This window comes from Pteropus vampyrus, unplaced genomic scaffold, assembly GCF_000151845.1.
Source record: "Pteropus vampyrus isolate Shadow unplaced genomic scaffold, Pvam_2.0 Scaffold77, whole genome shotgun sequence".
Lineage (NCBI taxonomy): Eukaryota > Metazoa > Chordata > Mammalia > Chiroptera > Pteropodidae > Pteropus > Pteropus vampyrus.
Window position 1 is genome coordinate 5192597 of NW_011888858.1, and position 13588 is coordinate 5206184.

General features: G+C 43.4%; 1 long non-coding RNA gene across 1 annotated transcript in view; it reads left to right on the forward strand.

Annotated features, from left to right (window-relative positions):
* LOC111741358 overlaps positions 1-13588 on the forward strand; it is a 36149-nt gene that overhangs the window by 18316 nt on the left and 4245 nt on the right. The window contains exon 2 of the long non-coding RNA XR_002780972.1: positions 10280-10440. This is a non-coding gene — a long non-coding RNA (uncharacterized LOC111741358). The remainder of the gene's footprint in view (positions 1-10279; positions 10441-13588) is intronic.

The window sequence follows — 13588 nt, forward strand, 5'->3', positions numbered from 1 at the left end:
ATACAGGAAAACCACTTTGTTGCCATAAATAAGCCTCAGGGAATAAGACTGTAATTGTGGCAGACTCTATCGCCTGTCATCCAGCAGCCAATCCCAACCCCCTTGCCCTTGCTGCTTCTCCTACAGAAGCAGAAAAGGCTAAATTCTCATTTCTCAGTCTCCTTTGCAGTGAAAATAATGTGGCACAGTTCTGGTCAACAAAAGGAGGAATCGAAAGTTTGTTGAGAGTGTCAGGAAAAAATTTACTTCGTTGCACCTGGCACTGACCCTCTCTCCCAACTGGAGGAGATCAGCATATGGGGTCAAAACAGGAGAGTGGAGGTGGAGGAGAGCATGGGGAGTTCTCTTCTGATTGCTCCATTCTTGCTGTGAAGTGGAGAGCAAGGCCATCAGCTGAGCATGAGCACAGGGAAGGAGATATTTGGGTATTGAAGAGGGAGGAGAAGGTGTGACTCGGTGGGGTGAGCAGAGGTGAATAAACCAGGGACGCTAGGCTTGTTGAGCAGACTTAGGACTGACTTGAGATCAGCCAGTGGTCGGTCAAGAAGTAAAGTGAGACAACCCAGCATGCATGAGTTTTCTCCAGCCTTGTTCATCAACTTGCATGAGGGTATGAACTAGGATTTAAATAGTGTTCATGTTTTGCCAGGAAAGTATAATTAAAAGAGAAGGAAAGGGGCTGACAGGTTTTGCAAGGAAGTTACTATAAACATGGACCATGAACATAAGCTGGAGATGGAGGGAACTGAGAAAAGAAGGTAGATGAAGCAGTAAACTGCGTATAGACTAATGGAGTCTTCTACCCACTGGGGCCAAAGAATAGTTTGAGTTGAGCTGTTAGTCAAAGGGAGCTAGGAAAGTAGAAGGTGATGATCAGAGGGGGGATCTTTGAAATTGAGGTGAAGAAAGAGATGTAGATGTTGGTTATGACCAGATTATGATAAAGATACAGATTATTCTCTCCTCCTTCATGAATTTAGATATCCAGACCTAAGGCGAAACCCCAAAGGTGCTGCCTTCCATGTCTCACCAAAAGGATCCACTTGAGTCATGAATCGGAAGCTTTTCTCTATGTAGCAGAGCTTCAAAACCCCCCATTTCCCTTTCCATCCCCACTAGCAAACTCCCAGCAGGAGCCCAGCTCAGGAGAAACCGGAGCACCAGACAGCAGCAGCGGGACAGGGCGGTGGGCAAGGGAGACCTTCGGGGAAAGGAGTCACGGTGGAATGGAGGCTTAGTCTCAGAATAAGGTGAGGGCTCCCGAATTAGAAGTGGCTGCAAGATCAGGTGGACTCAGGCTCCCCTGGGCTGAGGGAGTGTTCTCCAGGGCTGAGAATCCCTCTCCTGCTTAGCCTGAGGGAAGTCTCCAGTTGGGGAGGAGGTGAAAGCAGAGAAATGGGGTAAAGCTGTGCCTGGTTGTAAAAGTTGGAAGGTGAAGAGCTGAGGGCCAAGCAGAGCATGTATTTATGCAGTAGCGCCCCTCTTATCCACCAGTTTACTGTCCCTAATTTCAGTAACCCACAGTCGACCATGGTCCAAAAATATTAAATGGAAATTTCAGAAATAAACAATTCATAAGTTTTAAATTGTGCACTGTTCTGAGTAGCGTGATGAAATCCTCTCGCCCTTCTGTCCCAGATGTGAATCATTCCTTTATCCAGTGTCTTCACTCTGTAGACAGTCTCCACCACTTAGTCACCTAGTGGTCATCTTGATTATCAGATCGACTGTCACGGTATGACAGTGCTTGTGTTCAAATAACCCTTATTTTACTTAATAATGGCCCCAAAGAGCAAGAGTAGTGATGTTGGCAATTCAGATATGCCAAAGAAAAGCTGTAAAATGCTTCCTTTAAGTGAATAGGTGAATTATTCTCAACTCAAGAAGGAAAGAAAAAAGTTGTATGCTGAGGTTGCTAAGATCTATAGTAAGAATGACTTCTATCCATGATGGCCTAATTTATAAATTAAACTTTATCATAGATATGTATGTAGAGGAAAAAACATAGTATATGTAGGGTTCAGTACTATCTTTGGTTTCAGGTACCCACTTGGAACATATCCCCTGCAGATAAGGGGAGATTTGAGAGCTCAAAGGGACTTTACGGAGCGTTGCTAAGGTTAGATGCTGCTGCACAGAGCAGAAGTCTTGGAGTGAATATGTCAAGTGGGTCACAGGAGATAGTCATGGTTGCCCCACAGTTGTCAGGGTCCTGGGTTCATTTTTTTGCCCACCGCCCTAGCTATGGCTTCCATTCTAGTGATGTTACTTTGGGCAAGTTGCTTTATCTCTCTGAGGGTCAGTCTTTTCATCTGAAGAATGGGACTAAGAACAATATCTGCTTCATGAGGCTAATGAGAGACTAATTAAGATAACATGAAAACTGCTCTGGACCAGTGCCAACACAATAAACTTTGGCTGTTATTTGTTTTTTTCAGAACTAGTATAGTGCCGGGTATATAATTGGAACTCAATAAATATATGATGAATTAATTATCATTATTATTGTTGTTTCCACATATTACTCACAAGCTCTATCCAGAACACACTACATTTACACAGAACCTAGGAAGGGCCTGTTTTGCTTGACCCATCTGTATTTCTGGACAACCAGTCACCTGAATTGGAACTGACCAGTTGTCAAAGGGCAGCTGATGGAGGAACCAGCTTATGTCGGCCTGTAGAGCCCAAAGACAGTGCCTCAGCCAAACCAGATGCTGCTAATGGGTTTTGTTCATCTGCTAAACTCCCCCAGCCCGTCCTCCCCTGGGAAGAAAGAACGGACACTACTGAGTCTGAGTCGTTGGGAGGCCAACTAGTGCCAGAGGCTGGGAGCCTGGGAAGCGTGTGGGAGACGGCACTGGTGGGGACTGTTCCTGGGAGTTCTGCACAGGCCCGGGAGGCATTTTTCTATCCTTGAACCCCTGGCTGCCTCTGCAAATGCAAACCTCACTTCAGATCCTGGGCACTTCCTTTCTCCAAGAATCACAGATGGATTGTGGCCAGAAAGCTCACGGAAGTCAAAACAAGCCTGGTGATAGGAAAACCATATGAAAACTTGGCGGGGCCCCATTTCAGCCTAACAGGCCTCCCAGACCTCACCGAGCCCAGACACTGGTCCTTTGTGAGCTCGGGGGCCCTGGTTCCTTCGCTCCCACTCTATGGATGCAAAATTCAAAAGGAAAGAAAAAAAGGCAAGGCTGCCAGTCTTTTTTCTATCATCTCTGTGCCTCGAAGGGCTTAGAAACAGAGTGATGTCAGGCACTTTAAGTGACGAATATTTATTGAGTGCTTGCTACCTGCCTGGTTCGTCCATATTGGTTCTCAATTCTCTCACTTGATCCTTACGGTATACCCTATTCTCATTTCAAAACTGAAGTCTCTGAGGTTATGTAGTTCAAGTAAACAAAGTTACACAGTAAGTGGTGGAACAGCCAGCCGAGGTTCCAGTGCAGGCCCATCTGGCTGAAAACCTTCACCTCCAATTATTACAGAGCAGCCTCCCAGGTGACCTTTTGATTATTTCAAACAAATTTACCAACATTCAAAGTTCTGCCTCAAGGATTAGCTTTCAGAAAAAGATGTTTCCCATTGACAGAGAAGTCGAGACAATTTTTCCTTTCTGTCTTATAAATCTTGGGACAATACTCTAATATCCCAATTGTTACTATACCTGAAGTTACTGTATTTGAAAGCTTGTTGGGGTCTTTGGAGAAGGAGTCTATTTTACAGAACTATCATTATTGTGGTGCTAAAATTAAACATTCTTTTAGAGCAACTGAAAAAATTAAACCAACTAAATCAGAAAACAAAATAAATGACTATGCAAGTGTAACAGTTTGTTCTTCAGTTCCCAAAGATCAGAAAACAAGCTTGAGGTGCAAATGCATATGCAGACTGTACTCTGTAATGTACAATTACTTACACATCTAAAATGTATCTTCTTGGGGTGAAATGAATTTAAATTCATTTTAAACTCCAGATACTTATCTAAGTCCAATAATACCCAGTTGTCTGAATTTCTTTCTCATGGACGTTGGGGATGGCAGTCGGGAGACGGAGCCTGCTGGCAGAAGCTGCCTGGCTCACTTCTGGAGTTAACTTGAGCCCTGATCATTTCAGGAAATGTGAGGATTTGCTTCTACTTCTTCATGCAAAGACTCGCAAGGGATTTAACTGGGATGAGGGAAGGGAAAGAGAAGCAGGTAGGACACTCAAAGCAAAGCGGGTGAAACTACCCAAATGCCTTTTGGCAGGAGCCTGCTTAAAGGCGTCCCACACACCCAAGGGGGCCTTGACAGCTCTTAAGGATGAGCTGAATCTACAGGGATTCATAAGTGACAATCTTTTGATTGTTTTCTGATTTATAACAAGTCCTTTTCTGAACATTTTTAGAAGTACAGACCAGTGTATATAATAGCTACTTTATAAAAAAAAAAAAAAAAGATGAGTTATCTGTATCTATAGCTTTCTCTCTCTCCATTGTGTATCTATAGAAATATCTGTATCTACACATGAATATACTGTATCTCTTGATCGATAGCTAATAAACTGGTAACAGTGGTTGTTTCTAGAGAGGAAAACTAGGAGCCTGCACAATAGAGGTCGAAAGAACATTTACTTTTCACTACATACTCATTTATACTGTTTGAATTTTAACTTTTTAAAAATTATTTTTACCATAGCTAACACTAATTTAGCACACATTACACAACAGGTACTAGTCTAAGCACTTCACATGTGTAAACGCACGTAATCCTCACCACACTCTAGGAGGTAGGACCTATTATTGTGACCACTTTACAGGGGAGAAAACTGAGGTACAGAGAGGTTAACCCTCTACTAAGTGGTAAAAGCTGACATCTGATCCCAGGTAGAGAGGCTCCAAATACCATATGCATGTACTGCTTTTAAAGAATAATAAAGATACTTTTTTAAATGTCAAGAGGAGTTGTTGCAACCATCTCTGACCTTGAGGGTGACGCTTTACCTGGGTCCATGGTGGCTAGGTCCACAGTTCCCATGGAATAAGGGATAAGTTGTGGGGAAGGGGTCGGAGAGGGGGGGAAGAACATGAACCCCGTGCCCAGGTTCCCAGCTACTGAAATAAGAAGCTGGGGATTTCGTTCTCTGGCAGCCCTTGATCCCCATTATTCTATTGCTAATTTAAAAATATATAAATTAGATCTTGCTATAAGCCTCCATTATGTTAGCATACCAAGGGAGAGAGGTTAAATAAGAACTTCTGGTCTTAAATGGACGGATGGAAATTTAACCCCCTCTCCCCACCGTTTTCCTCACTGCATTAAAGAAGCACATTGTGTTGTCCAAACTGGTCTGGGCTATAGTGAGAATGGCGTTCTCTTCAAAGTCACTGTAACCCTGAGTCAAGTTTGGCTCACAGGCCATCTGGCCGCAAACCCCACAGTACTCTCCTTATACTCAAAGCAGCACTAATTGCCTTGTTAACAGAGCTCCTCTCAAGAGACTGAAATTTAAGCAGAGGAATATCAGAGCATGCGTGATTTCAAGAGAAGTGAGTTGATCCAGAAACTGATAGTATTTCCAGTAACCAAGTCTCAGAAGGCCCACAGAGCAAATAAAGAACATTTTAATGGTATCGTCAAGAGGATACGACTTGTCAAGGCAGATTTGCAAACAGGAAAGGGGGCAGAGCTCATTCTCGTCTAGACATCTGATTAGTGGGAAATTGTAGGATTATAAGGAGTGTGGAGTTTTCTGGCTGCCATCTCCAAGGAGGTCAGGCTTTTGGCATGAAAGGCTGGATGGGAGAAACATTTGTCTCTGGTAGAAAATGCTGACTGGTCCTCATCCTCCCTGGGCCTCGGCACGCAATTCCAGACCAAGAAAGTGTATTAGTAGATTTAAATCTGCTGCTGATTGGGCGGTGGGTGACTGACTGGGGCTAAGGCTCAGAGACAAGAGAATCACTGCTGGAGAACTTCGCTTCTGTCCTGCCCTTTCATCTTCAGTCCCAACCTGCTTTCTGATCATGCTGCCAGCTGATCCCCTGGACTTGAGACTTCTGTTCTTAATTAACAATCCACCTTTTGTCCCCTCACCCCACCCAGGATACCACGGGGACCACAGTACTTCCAGGGTGGGAATTATGGGTTGTGGATGGGCAGATGAATAACTCTTACTTGGGTAATGATGAAGCCAGATCAACTTGGGGTGCGTGTGGTAATGGGACTTTGGAGGTGACATGTGTCCTAATAGAAAAATGACTCAGAATCAAGAAACTTGAGGTTCTAGCTAGATTCTTCATCTCAACAGTGAGGAGGTTAGTATCACTACCCTGACCCTCCTGAGCTTCTGTTCTGTGATGTCAGCTGCTATGCCCACTGCCCTGGGCCACATGCTTTTGCCATGACCTAAGACAGGATATGGCCAGGCACCATTTATGAAAAAGTCACAGCCAAGCTCCATGTTAGAAGCAGGCATTACAGGACGTGCCATAGTTGGGGGTTGAAAATACAAAGAGTAAGTACATCAGTCTGTGTCCAACTAGGCAAAGAAAAACCACTCCGGATTTAAAATGGAATGTAATCCAAAGAATTGGTTACACATATGATGGAAAAGGCTGAGAAGGCAAATAGGATGGTGAGACAATTCTGAAATTGACAACAACAGGAAGCTGCTACCACCGGAAGTCCGGAGAGACAAAAGGAGGAGCTGGTACAACCAGAGCCAAGACAGGAGCCCCTAGATGGGAGCCACAAAGCAAGCTTGTCTAGTGGGAGCTAGGGCCAGGGAGGAGTCACGGAGAAGACACCACCCAGGCAGGGAAGGAAAGGGAGTAGAAATATCTTAGATTTTTCTCCCTAAGCCCCACCTTCCAACTTCCTCCCCAGATGTAGCCCACAGGGGTCAGCCCCTTGCCACCTAGAACAGAGCAGGGCCAGAGTAATACGGTCGGATATTCCATAAAACATTCTCATAGCATCCTGTGTTCTTCCCTCTGAAACAAGCGGAATTAACCACAGGATGAAATTTGTGGAATTATTAATATCTCTTTCACCTTCCCCCCACCACACACCCAGCCCTGCAGACTCTGAGCTCCACGAAGGCAAAAATGGAGTTGGCCCTATTCATTGCTGTATCCACAGCATCCAGCATAGTAAGTGATTCATAGTTGATTCTTTAAAATATCTTTTAAAAATAATTGAGTGAATGAATCAATGTGTACTGTTCACTTTGCAAGCAATGGATTCTCGGAGTAGAGCATGCAGGATCATAGATCTAGGACCGTCGCCCTGCGCTTATACCCGCCACACACTCCAGAAGGACCAGGGGATCCCCTAGTCCCTAGGGTTGGACTTCTAAGAGCTCAATTGCCTGCAGCTTCAGCAGGAATTTAGAATTTAAACAGATTTTACTCTGTTACCAAGACAGGATTTTGCCCCTTGATAAATATGGAATTATTTTATAAAACATAAAATGATGTATTTATGTTAGAGATTATAGTAATGATTATTATATTTTGCACCTTCTGCATCTACTGAGCGGCAGGAAAGAATTTTAGAGTTTCTTCTTTTTAAGACCTATTTACATCTGTCACATATCGACATTCCTGGTGACAATCTAGTTAGTCACAGGAAGAAATAATAAAGGAGAAGATGAGAAATTGTGCAGAGACAAAGATCCAAAGAGAGAAAAGAAAAGACAGCATGGAGTAGTTCACACGTTTTCAGAACAGAGGTGACAGGAACCAGGTGATTGGGGAGGTAGAGGAAGAGAACCAGAGACCATGGCTGCAGGAGCTGCTAGGAGTGAGTGGCCTGAAGTCAATGAGCAGTAAAGAAAGCCAATGCCCGCTAGGGCAGAAGCACAGTAAAAACTTAATTGGATAAATTTTATGAAGCCAGACAGTGACTAAGCAGGCCGATAACCATAACAAGCAACTACAACTAACATCTGTTTATTGTTTACACTGTGCCAAGTATCCAGCTTATTATTCATTCTCTGGACAACGCTGTGAGGTAGATGCTGGTATTTTCCTGTTTTACTTGTAGGAAACTAGTATATATCTGGGGTGTGTGTTGCTCTCTTTTGGCTTTGCAGCATTTATTTCCCATTCCTAACCATCTTTTCCAAGATGGTCCTATGAACCCCACATTTTTTCGTAGCCCCCAACCACATTAAATAAGGCCGACCTATACTGAGTGCTTGGTGTATATCAACTTATTTAATCCTCCCAAACCCTATGAGGTAGATAGTAGTATGTCCGCTTATTATACACATTCTCACAGAGGGTGAAATAGAGGCACAGAAATCTTAAGCAACTTGCCCAAAATTGCAGAACCAGCCAGTCGTGGGATTGGATTTTAAATCCAGTTTCTCATGCCAGAGTTAATACTTAACTGAAGCAAAATAAAATTTATCAAAAGATTTTTACTTTATTATCAGACACTCACAAATTGCTAGAAAGCCAGTAGAATTAGGCTCCAGTGGCTTTTGTTTTTTCATGTTATACAGTTTTTATTTTATAGTTAATAGCATCCTACTATAGAACATTTCAAAGTGCAATGTGGGACAGGAATTAATAATCTTATTAAAATTTAGTCCATTTTTTAGTGAATAACCTTCTTACTAGAAAACAATGCAAACTGGCCAAACCATGCAACAGAGAGACAAATGCTTCAGGAGATACCGACGCCTCACTTGTAACCACATTAGAAAATCTTATGAGTGACAAGTTAATAATCCTTCCAATACACTTTAAAGTTTGTGAGGGCAGCTATCATATCATACACTTTAAAGTTTGTGAGGGCAGCTATCATATCTTGTTTATAGTCACATCTTTACATATATGCATAACATGCTTTGCATGTATGTGGCCCTCAGATTCTTATGCTTATCGTAATAAAATTATGCAAGTGATTTTATTCTATCTTCATTAACAATCTTTGGTATTAATCTAATAGTAAACCTAGATTTAGAAGAGACTTAGCAAATACAGTAGTTAACTGTAAGTTTTGATCATGACATGACAGGTTTTGTCACATAATAATATTATGAGAGCAAGGGTCATGAAGAAAAGCCCCATAGGTAAATATTAGAATAATAAGGTTAGTATTCTTTTATTCATTAACTTTTAATCCCACTGCTTTTACAAGTTATTTCTTTTTATCCTATACTATTTCTTATAATCTATTTCAGCTCCATGATTATGTGTTTCCAGTGGCTTCTTAAACTCCCAGAAGGAAGCCATAGTCCCCATGTGCCCCTATGATTTGCCCTCCTCCCTCTGCCTTACAGCACAGACCACATCTACTGCTCCCAGCCCCTGCGCTGCTCTGCTTCAGCCTCTTTGCTTTTCCTTTATCCCCTAGGGCCACTGCCACATCAGAGTCCTTGCCTCGTCCTGAAAGTCTCCACCGATACACCCTCCCTGCCTTGGCCACACAACCAGCTCCCTCATTTCCTTTAGAGACTTTCTTAGTGAGGGTTCCCTGGCCATCCTATTTGAATTTTACCTTCCACTGGCGCTTCTTCTCCCCCTTACCCTGAGGTCGACACTGTTGTCACCCAACCGAGATTCTTTTCTGGGCCAGCGCACCCACCCCAAGCTGCTGTGAAGGTCAGCTGCCAATTGCTCCTAGATGTCCTGCTTCTCTGGAGAACTGGTCTCAACTAACAGGTGCTGCCTTGGCTCGGAAGTTGCAGCCCCTTCCTCACTCACCCCAGGGCGCTGACTGAAAAATATGGAGACAGAGATGGTTGGCTCCCATGCCTCAAGGTGGGGACAATTTTGCAATATATGAATAATCCAGTCTCTGTGAATCAAACCTAAGATCACATTCTTACTCAACTTTTCCCCACAGACTACCTGCTTCCTTCACTCCCTTTCATCTAAGAGCTCTCCCTCAAAAACAAACAAAACAAAACGATATAAACACCTGTACTAAATCCCTATAGAACCCCACCTAAGACTTTTCTGTTGTTTTTTCTTCCCTATGCTCACCTAACATATTATATATTTAAATTTGTCCATATTTCTCACTAAAATGTCCATCCAGGAGAGCAATCACTGTGCCTGCTTTGTAGACTACTGCATCTTTAGTATCTAGAACACTGCCTGGTGTATAGTAGGCGCTCAGTAAATCTGTGTTGAAAAAATGAATGAGCGAGTCCTTATACCTCTGTGAGTCCCAGGACTTCACATACCCTGATCTTGTTGATTAGACTGTGAGTCTTAGAACTGCTAACTCTGTTGTCCACAAACTTGGCCCGCTTTCTCATCTATTTTCTACAGCCTGTGAAAGATGGCTTCTGATCCCAGAGATCTTCTCTGCCCTATCTTGGATGACTTCCCAGTAACCCAGATCACTTGTTTGTCCAAAGGCATCTATCGGCTCCTCTTGGGACTACCCGCCTCCCACAGCCTGCTCATTCCAGTCTCGGTCAAATGACTCAGTAAGCAAGAGAAAGCTATCATCTGCATCCAGGTCTAATTTGAAAGCTAGGCAGATGAGGTAAGAGGTAGAAGGCATTCAGGTGAGGCTGTTCTTCCTTGCTGGGGTGAGCGATTGAATGTGTGATAGAGATGGGAATAGCCACAGGCAAGGGAAAAGCTCTTTTTTTTCTGGGGTTGTAACCCTGCCAAAGCAAGCCGAGAGCCATTGCCTAACTCATTCTAAGGGTTAATTCTGACACAATTTAACCAGGGGTGTCTCCGGATTGTGTTCCAAGACTACACTGCTATTATAGGAATGACTAAGCTAGGGATATGGAATCAGGCAATCCAGGTGGGGCTCAGATCTTGAAGGTTCTGCACTACTGACTTGTCAGTGACCTAGTTACTTCTCTGGGCTTGGTTTCTGGTCAGTATACGTTCCTTGGTTTCAGCAATAGCAAATGAGTAGCACTGTTTTCCATGAGGGCATTTCCTGGCTGTAGGCTGCCCTGGGGTGGGTGAGGAAGGGGCTGCAACTTCCAAGCCAAAGCAGCACCTGTTAGTTGAGACCAGTTCTCCAGAGAAGCAGGACATCTAGGAGCAATTGGCAGCTGACCTTCACAGCAGCTTGGGGTGGGTGCGCTGGCCCAGAAAAGAATCTCGGTTGGGTGACAACAGTGTCGACCTCAGGGTAAGGGGGAGAAGAAGCACCAGTGGAAGGTAAAATTCAAATAGGATGGCCAGGGAACCCTCACTAAGAAAGTCTCTAAAGGAAATGAGGGAGCTGGTTATGTGGCCTGGCAGTAGGAGGCGGGGCAGGGGGCATGATCAAGTGAGAGAGTTTCAGAAAGAGGGAATGTGGCAGAGGTCCTGGGTGCTAAAGGCAAGCAAGGAGGCTGGAGCAGAGCAGTGTTGGAGATGGGACTAGAAGATGCTGCTTGTGAGGTAGTGAGGAGAGAGGAGGGCGGGTCCTAGGGCACCTGTGGGTCCCAGCAAAGACTACGGCTGTTTTTCTAGGGTTTAGAAGCCACTGGAAGGTTTCAAGCAGAGGAATGACATGATCTCACTTGTATTTTAACAAATTCACTCTTACTAGCATAGTGAGAGTAGACAAAAGAGGCCAAGAATGGAAGCTGAGGGGCTGATTAGGACGCCACTGCAATAATCGGAGTGAGAAAAGAGTGACGTGGACCATGGCAGTGGCAGTGAGGGTGGTGAGAGTGGTCAAGTTCTGGAAATATTTTGAACGTTGAACCAGTTGAGTTTTCTGAGAATCTGAATATCTGGTATGAGAGAGAGAGGGCGGGGTGGGGGGGGGTGGTGAGAGAGAGAATCCAAATCATGAAAAATGGTTTCCATTCCCTGAGATGGAGAAGCTGCAGTTGAGGCATTTTCAAGGGGACGATCGGTTCAGTTTGGACACACCGAGTTTGTGACATCTAGCAGACATCCGAGTGGAAATGTTCAATGGGTAGACAGTTGGACATAAATGTGGGAGTTGTAGGTAAAAAAGATGTCACTCAGAATTATGGGAACATACAGGGAGCGAGTAGAGATTAGAGAGAGAAGGGGCCCAGCAATGTTTGTCGAACAAAGCACAGCTGAGCTTGGGCCACCCTACCAGAAATTAGGGGTCTCCCTAATACCTCGGCAGATCCACTTTTATTTCCCTAGAGCACTTACCTGTGGTGATGTTACAGGAAGTGTCACTAATCCCCAGAAGCCCCACCCTTGGTACATCGATTATGATTCAGAATCATAAATACTGAGATATTCAAATTTAAGCAATACTTACATCAAAAACATACATTTTCAGGAGAGGTAAAGTAGGGGATTGATAGCTGATAATAGGTTTTGTAAACAAGTCACCGCAGACCTGCTATTAATCAAACTTTGCACATGGCCCTCTCATGCATTTCAAACAGGACCCTGTCTGTAAGAATAAGGCATCTGCTTTTTATCAGTGCGTCTGTTGTTTAAAGATTTACCTGTCCCCAGGTATAGATACTCAAAAGTCATCTTGCTCTTACCACTCCTTTGGGGTGTCACTTGTCAAGTTGGCTGTCGACCCCCGCCCCTGTTCCCCCCGCCCGCCCCCTGCACACACACCTGGGAAAAAGATGAGGGCAGAGCAAAAGGGAGAAAGGAAAGCTTTTCCTACTCCTGGGGTCCTGTCCTCCAACATCACATGTGATTCCAGCCTATCACTGAAGTCTCTCTTCTGGTCACACACAGATGGAGGGCACACCATACCAGGAAGACACTAAAGAAAAGAGGTGCCTTTTCAAAAATTACTCTAATTTGGAAATCTTTTTTTCCTCCTAGCTTTACTGAAATATAATAGACAATTAGTTGCTCATATTTACATTATACAATTCAATGAGTTTTTTTCTCAATTATAGTTGGCATACAATAATATATTAGTTTCAGTTGTACAAATAGTGATTAGAGATCTATATAACTCACGAAGTGGTTACCCCACTAAATCTAGTACCCTTCTTCCCACTTACATATTTTTTACAACATTGTTGACTATTTTCCTTATGCTACACTTTATATCTACATGACTCTTTTGTATCTATTTATACTTCCTAATCCCTTTGCCCCTTTTCACCGTCCTCCCCAACCTCCCACCCCATCTAGTGTCCCTCAAAATATTCTCTGTATCTATGTTTGTTTCTATTTTTATTGTTGTTATTTTGTTCTTTAGATTACACATGTACGTGAAATCATGTGATATTTGTCTTTTTCTATCTGACATACTTCATTCAACCCAATACCCTCTAGGTCCATCAAGGCAATATCTTTTTCCATCCCCTTCCTTTTAGTCTGTGTGTGTCTTTCAATCTGAGGTGAGTCTCTTGTAGGCTGCATATGTAGGGGTCTTGTTTTCTTATCCATTCAGCCTCCCTACCTTTTGGTTGGAGCACTTAATTCTTTTCCATTTGAGGTAATTATTGATAGATATGTAGTTATTACCACTCTTTATTCATGTTTTTGATACATGTTTTCTCTTCTTAAAGAAGTCCCTCCAATAGTTCCTATAATATTGGCTTAGTGTTGATTAATTCCTTTAGCTTATTTTTGTCTGGGAAGCTCTTTATCCCTCCTCCGACTCTAAATGATAGCTTTCCTGGATTAAGCATTCTTGGTTGTAGATCCTGGGTT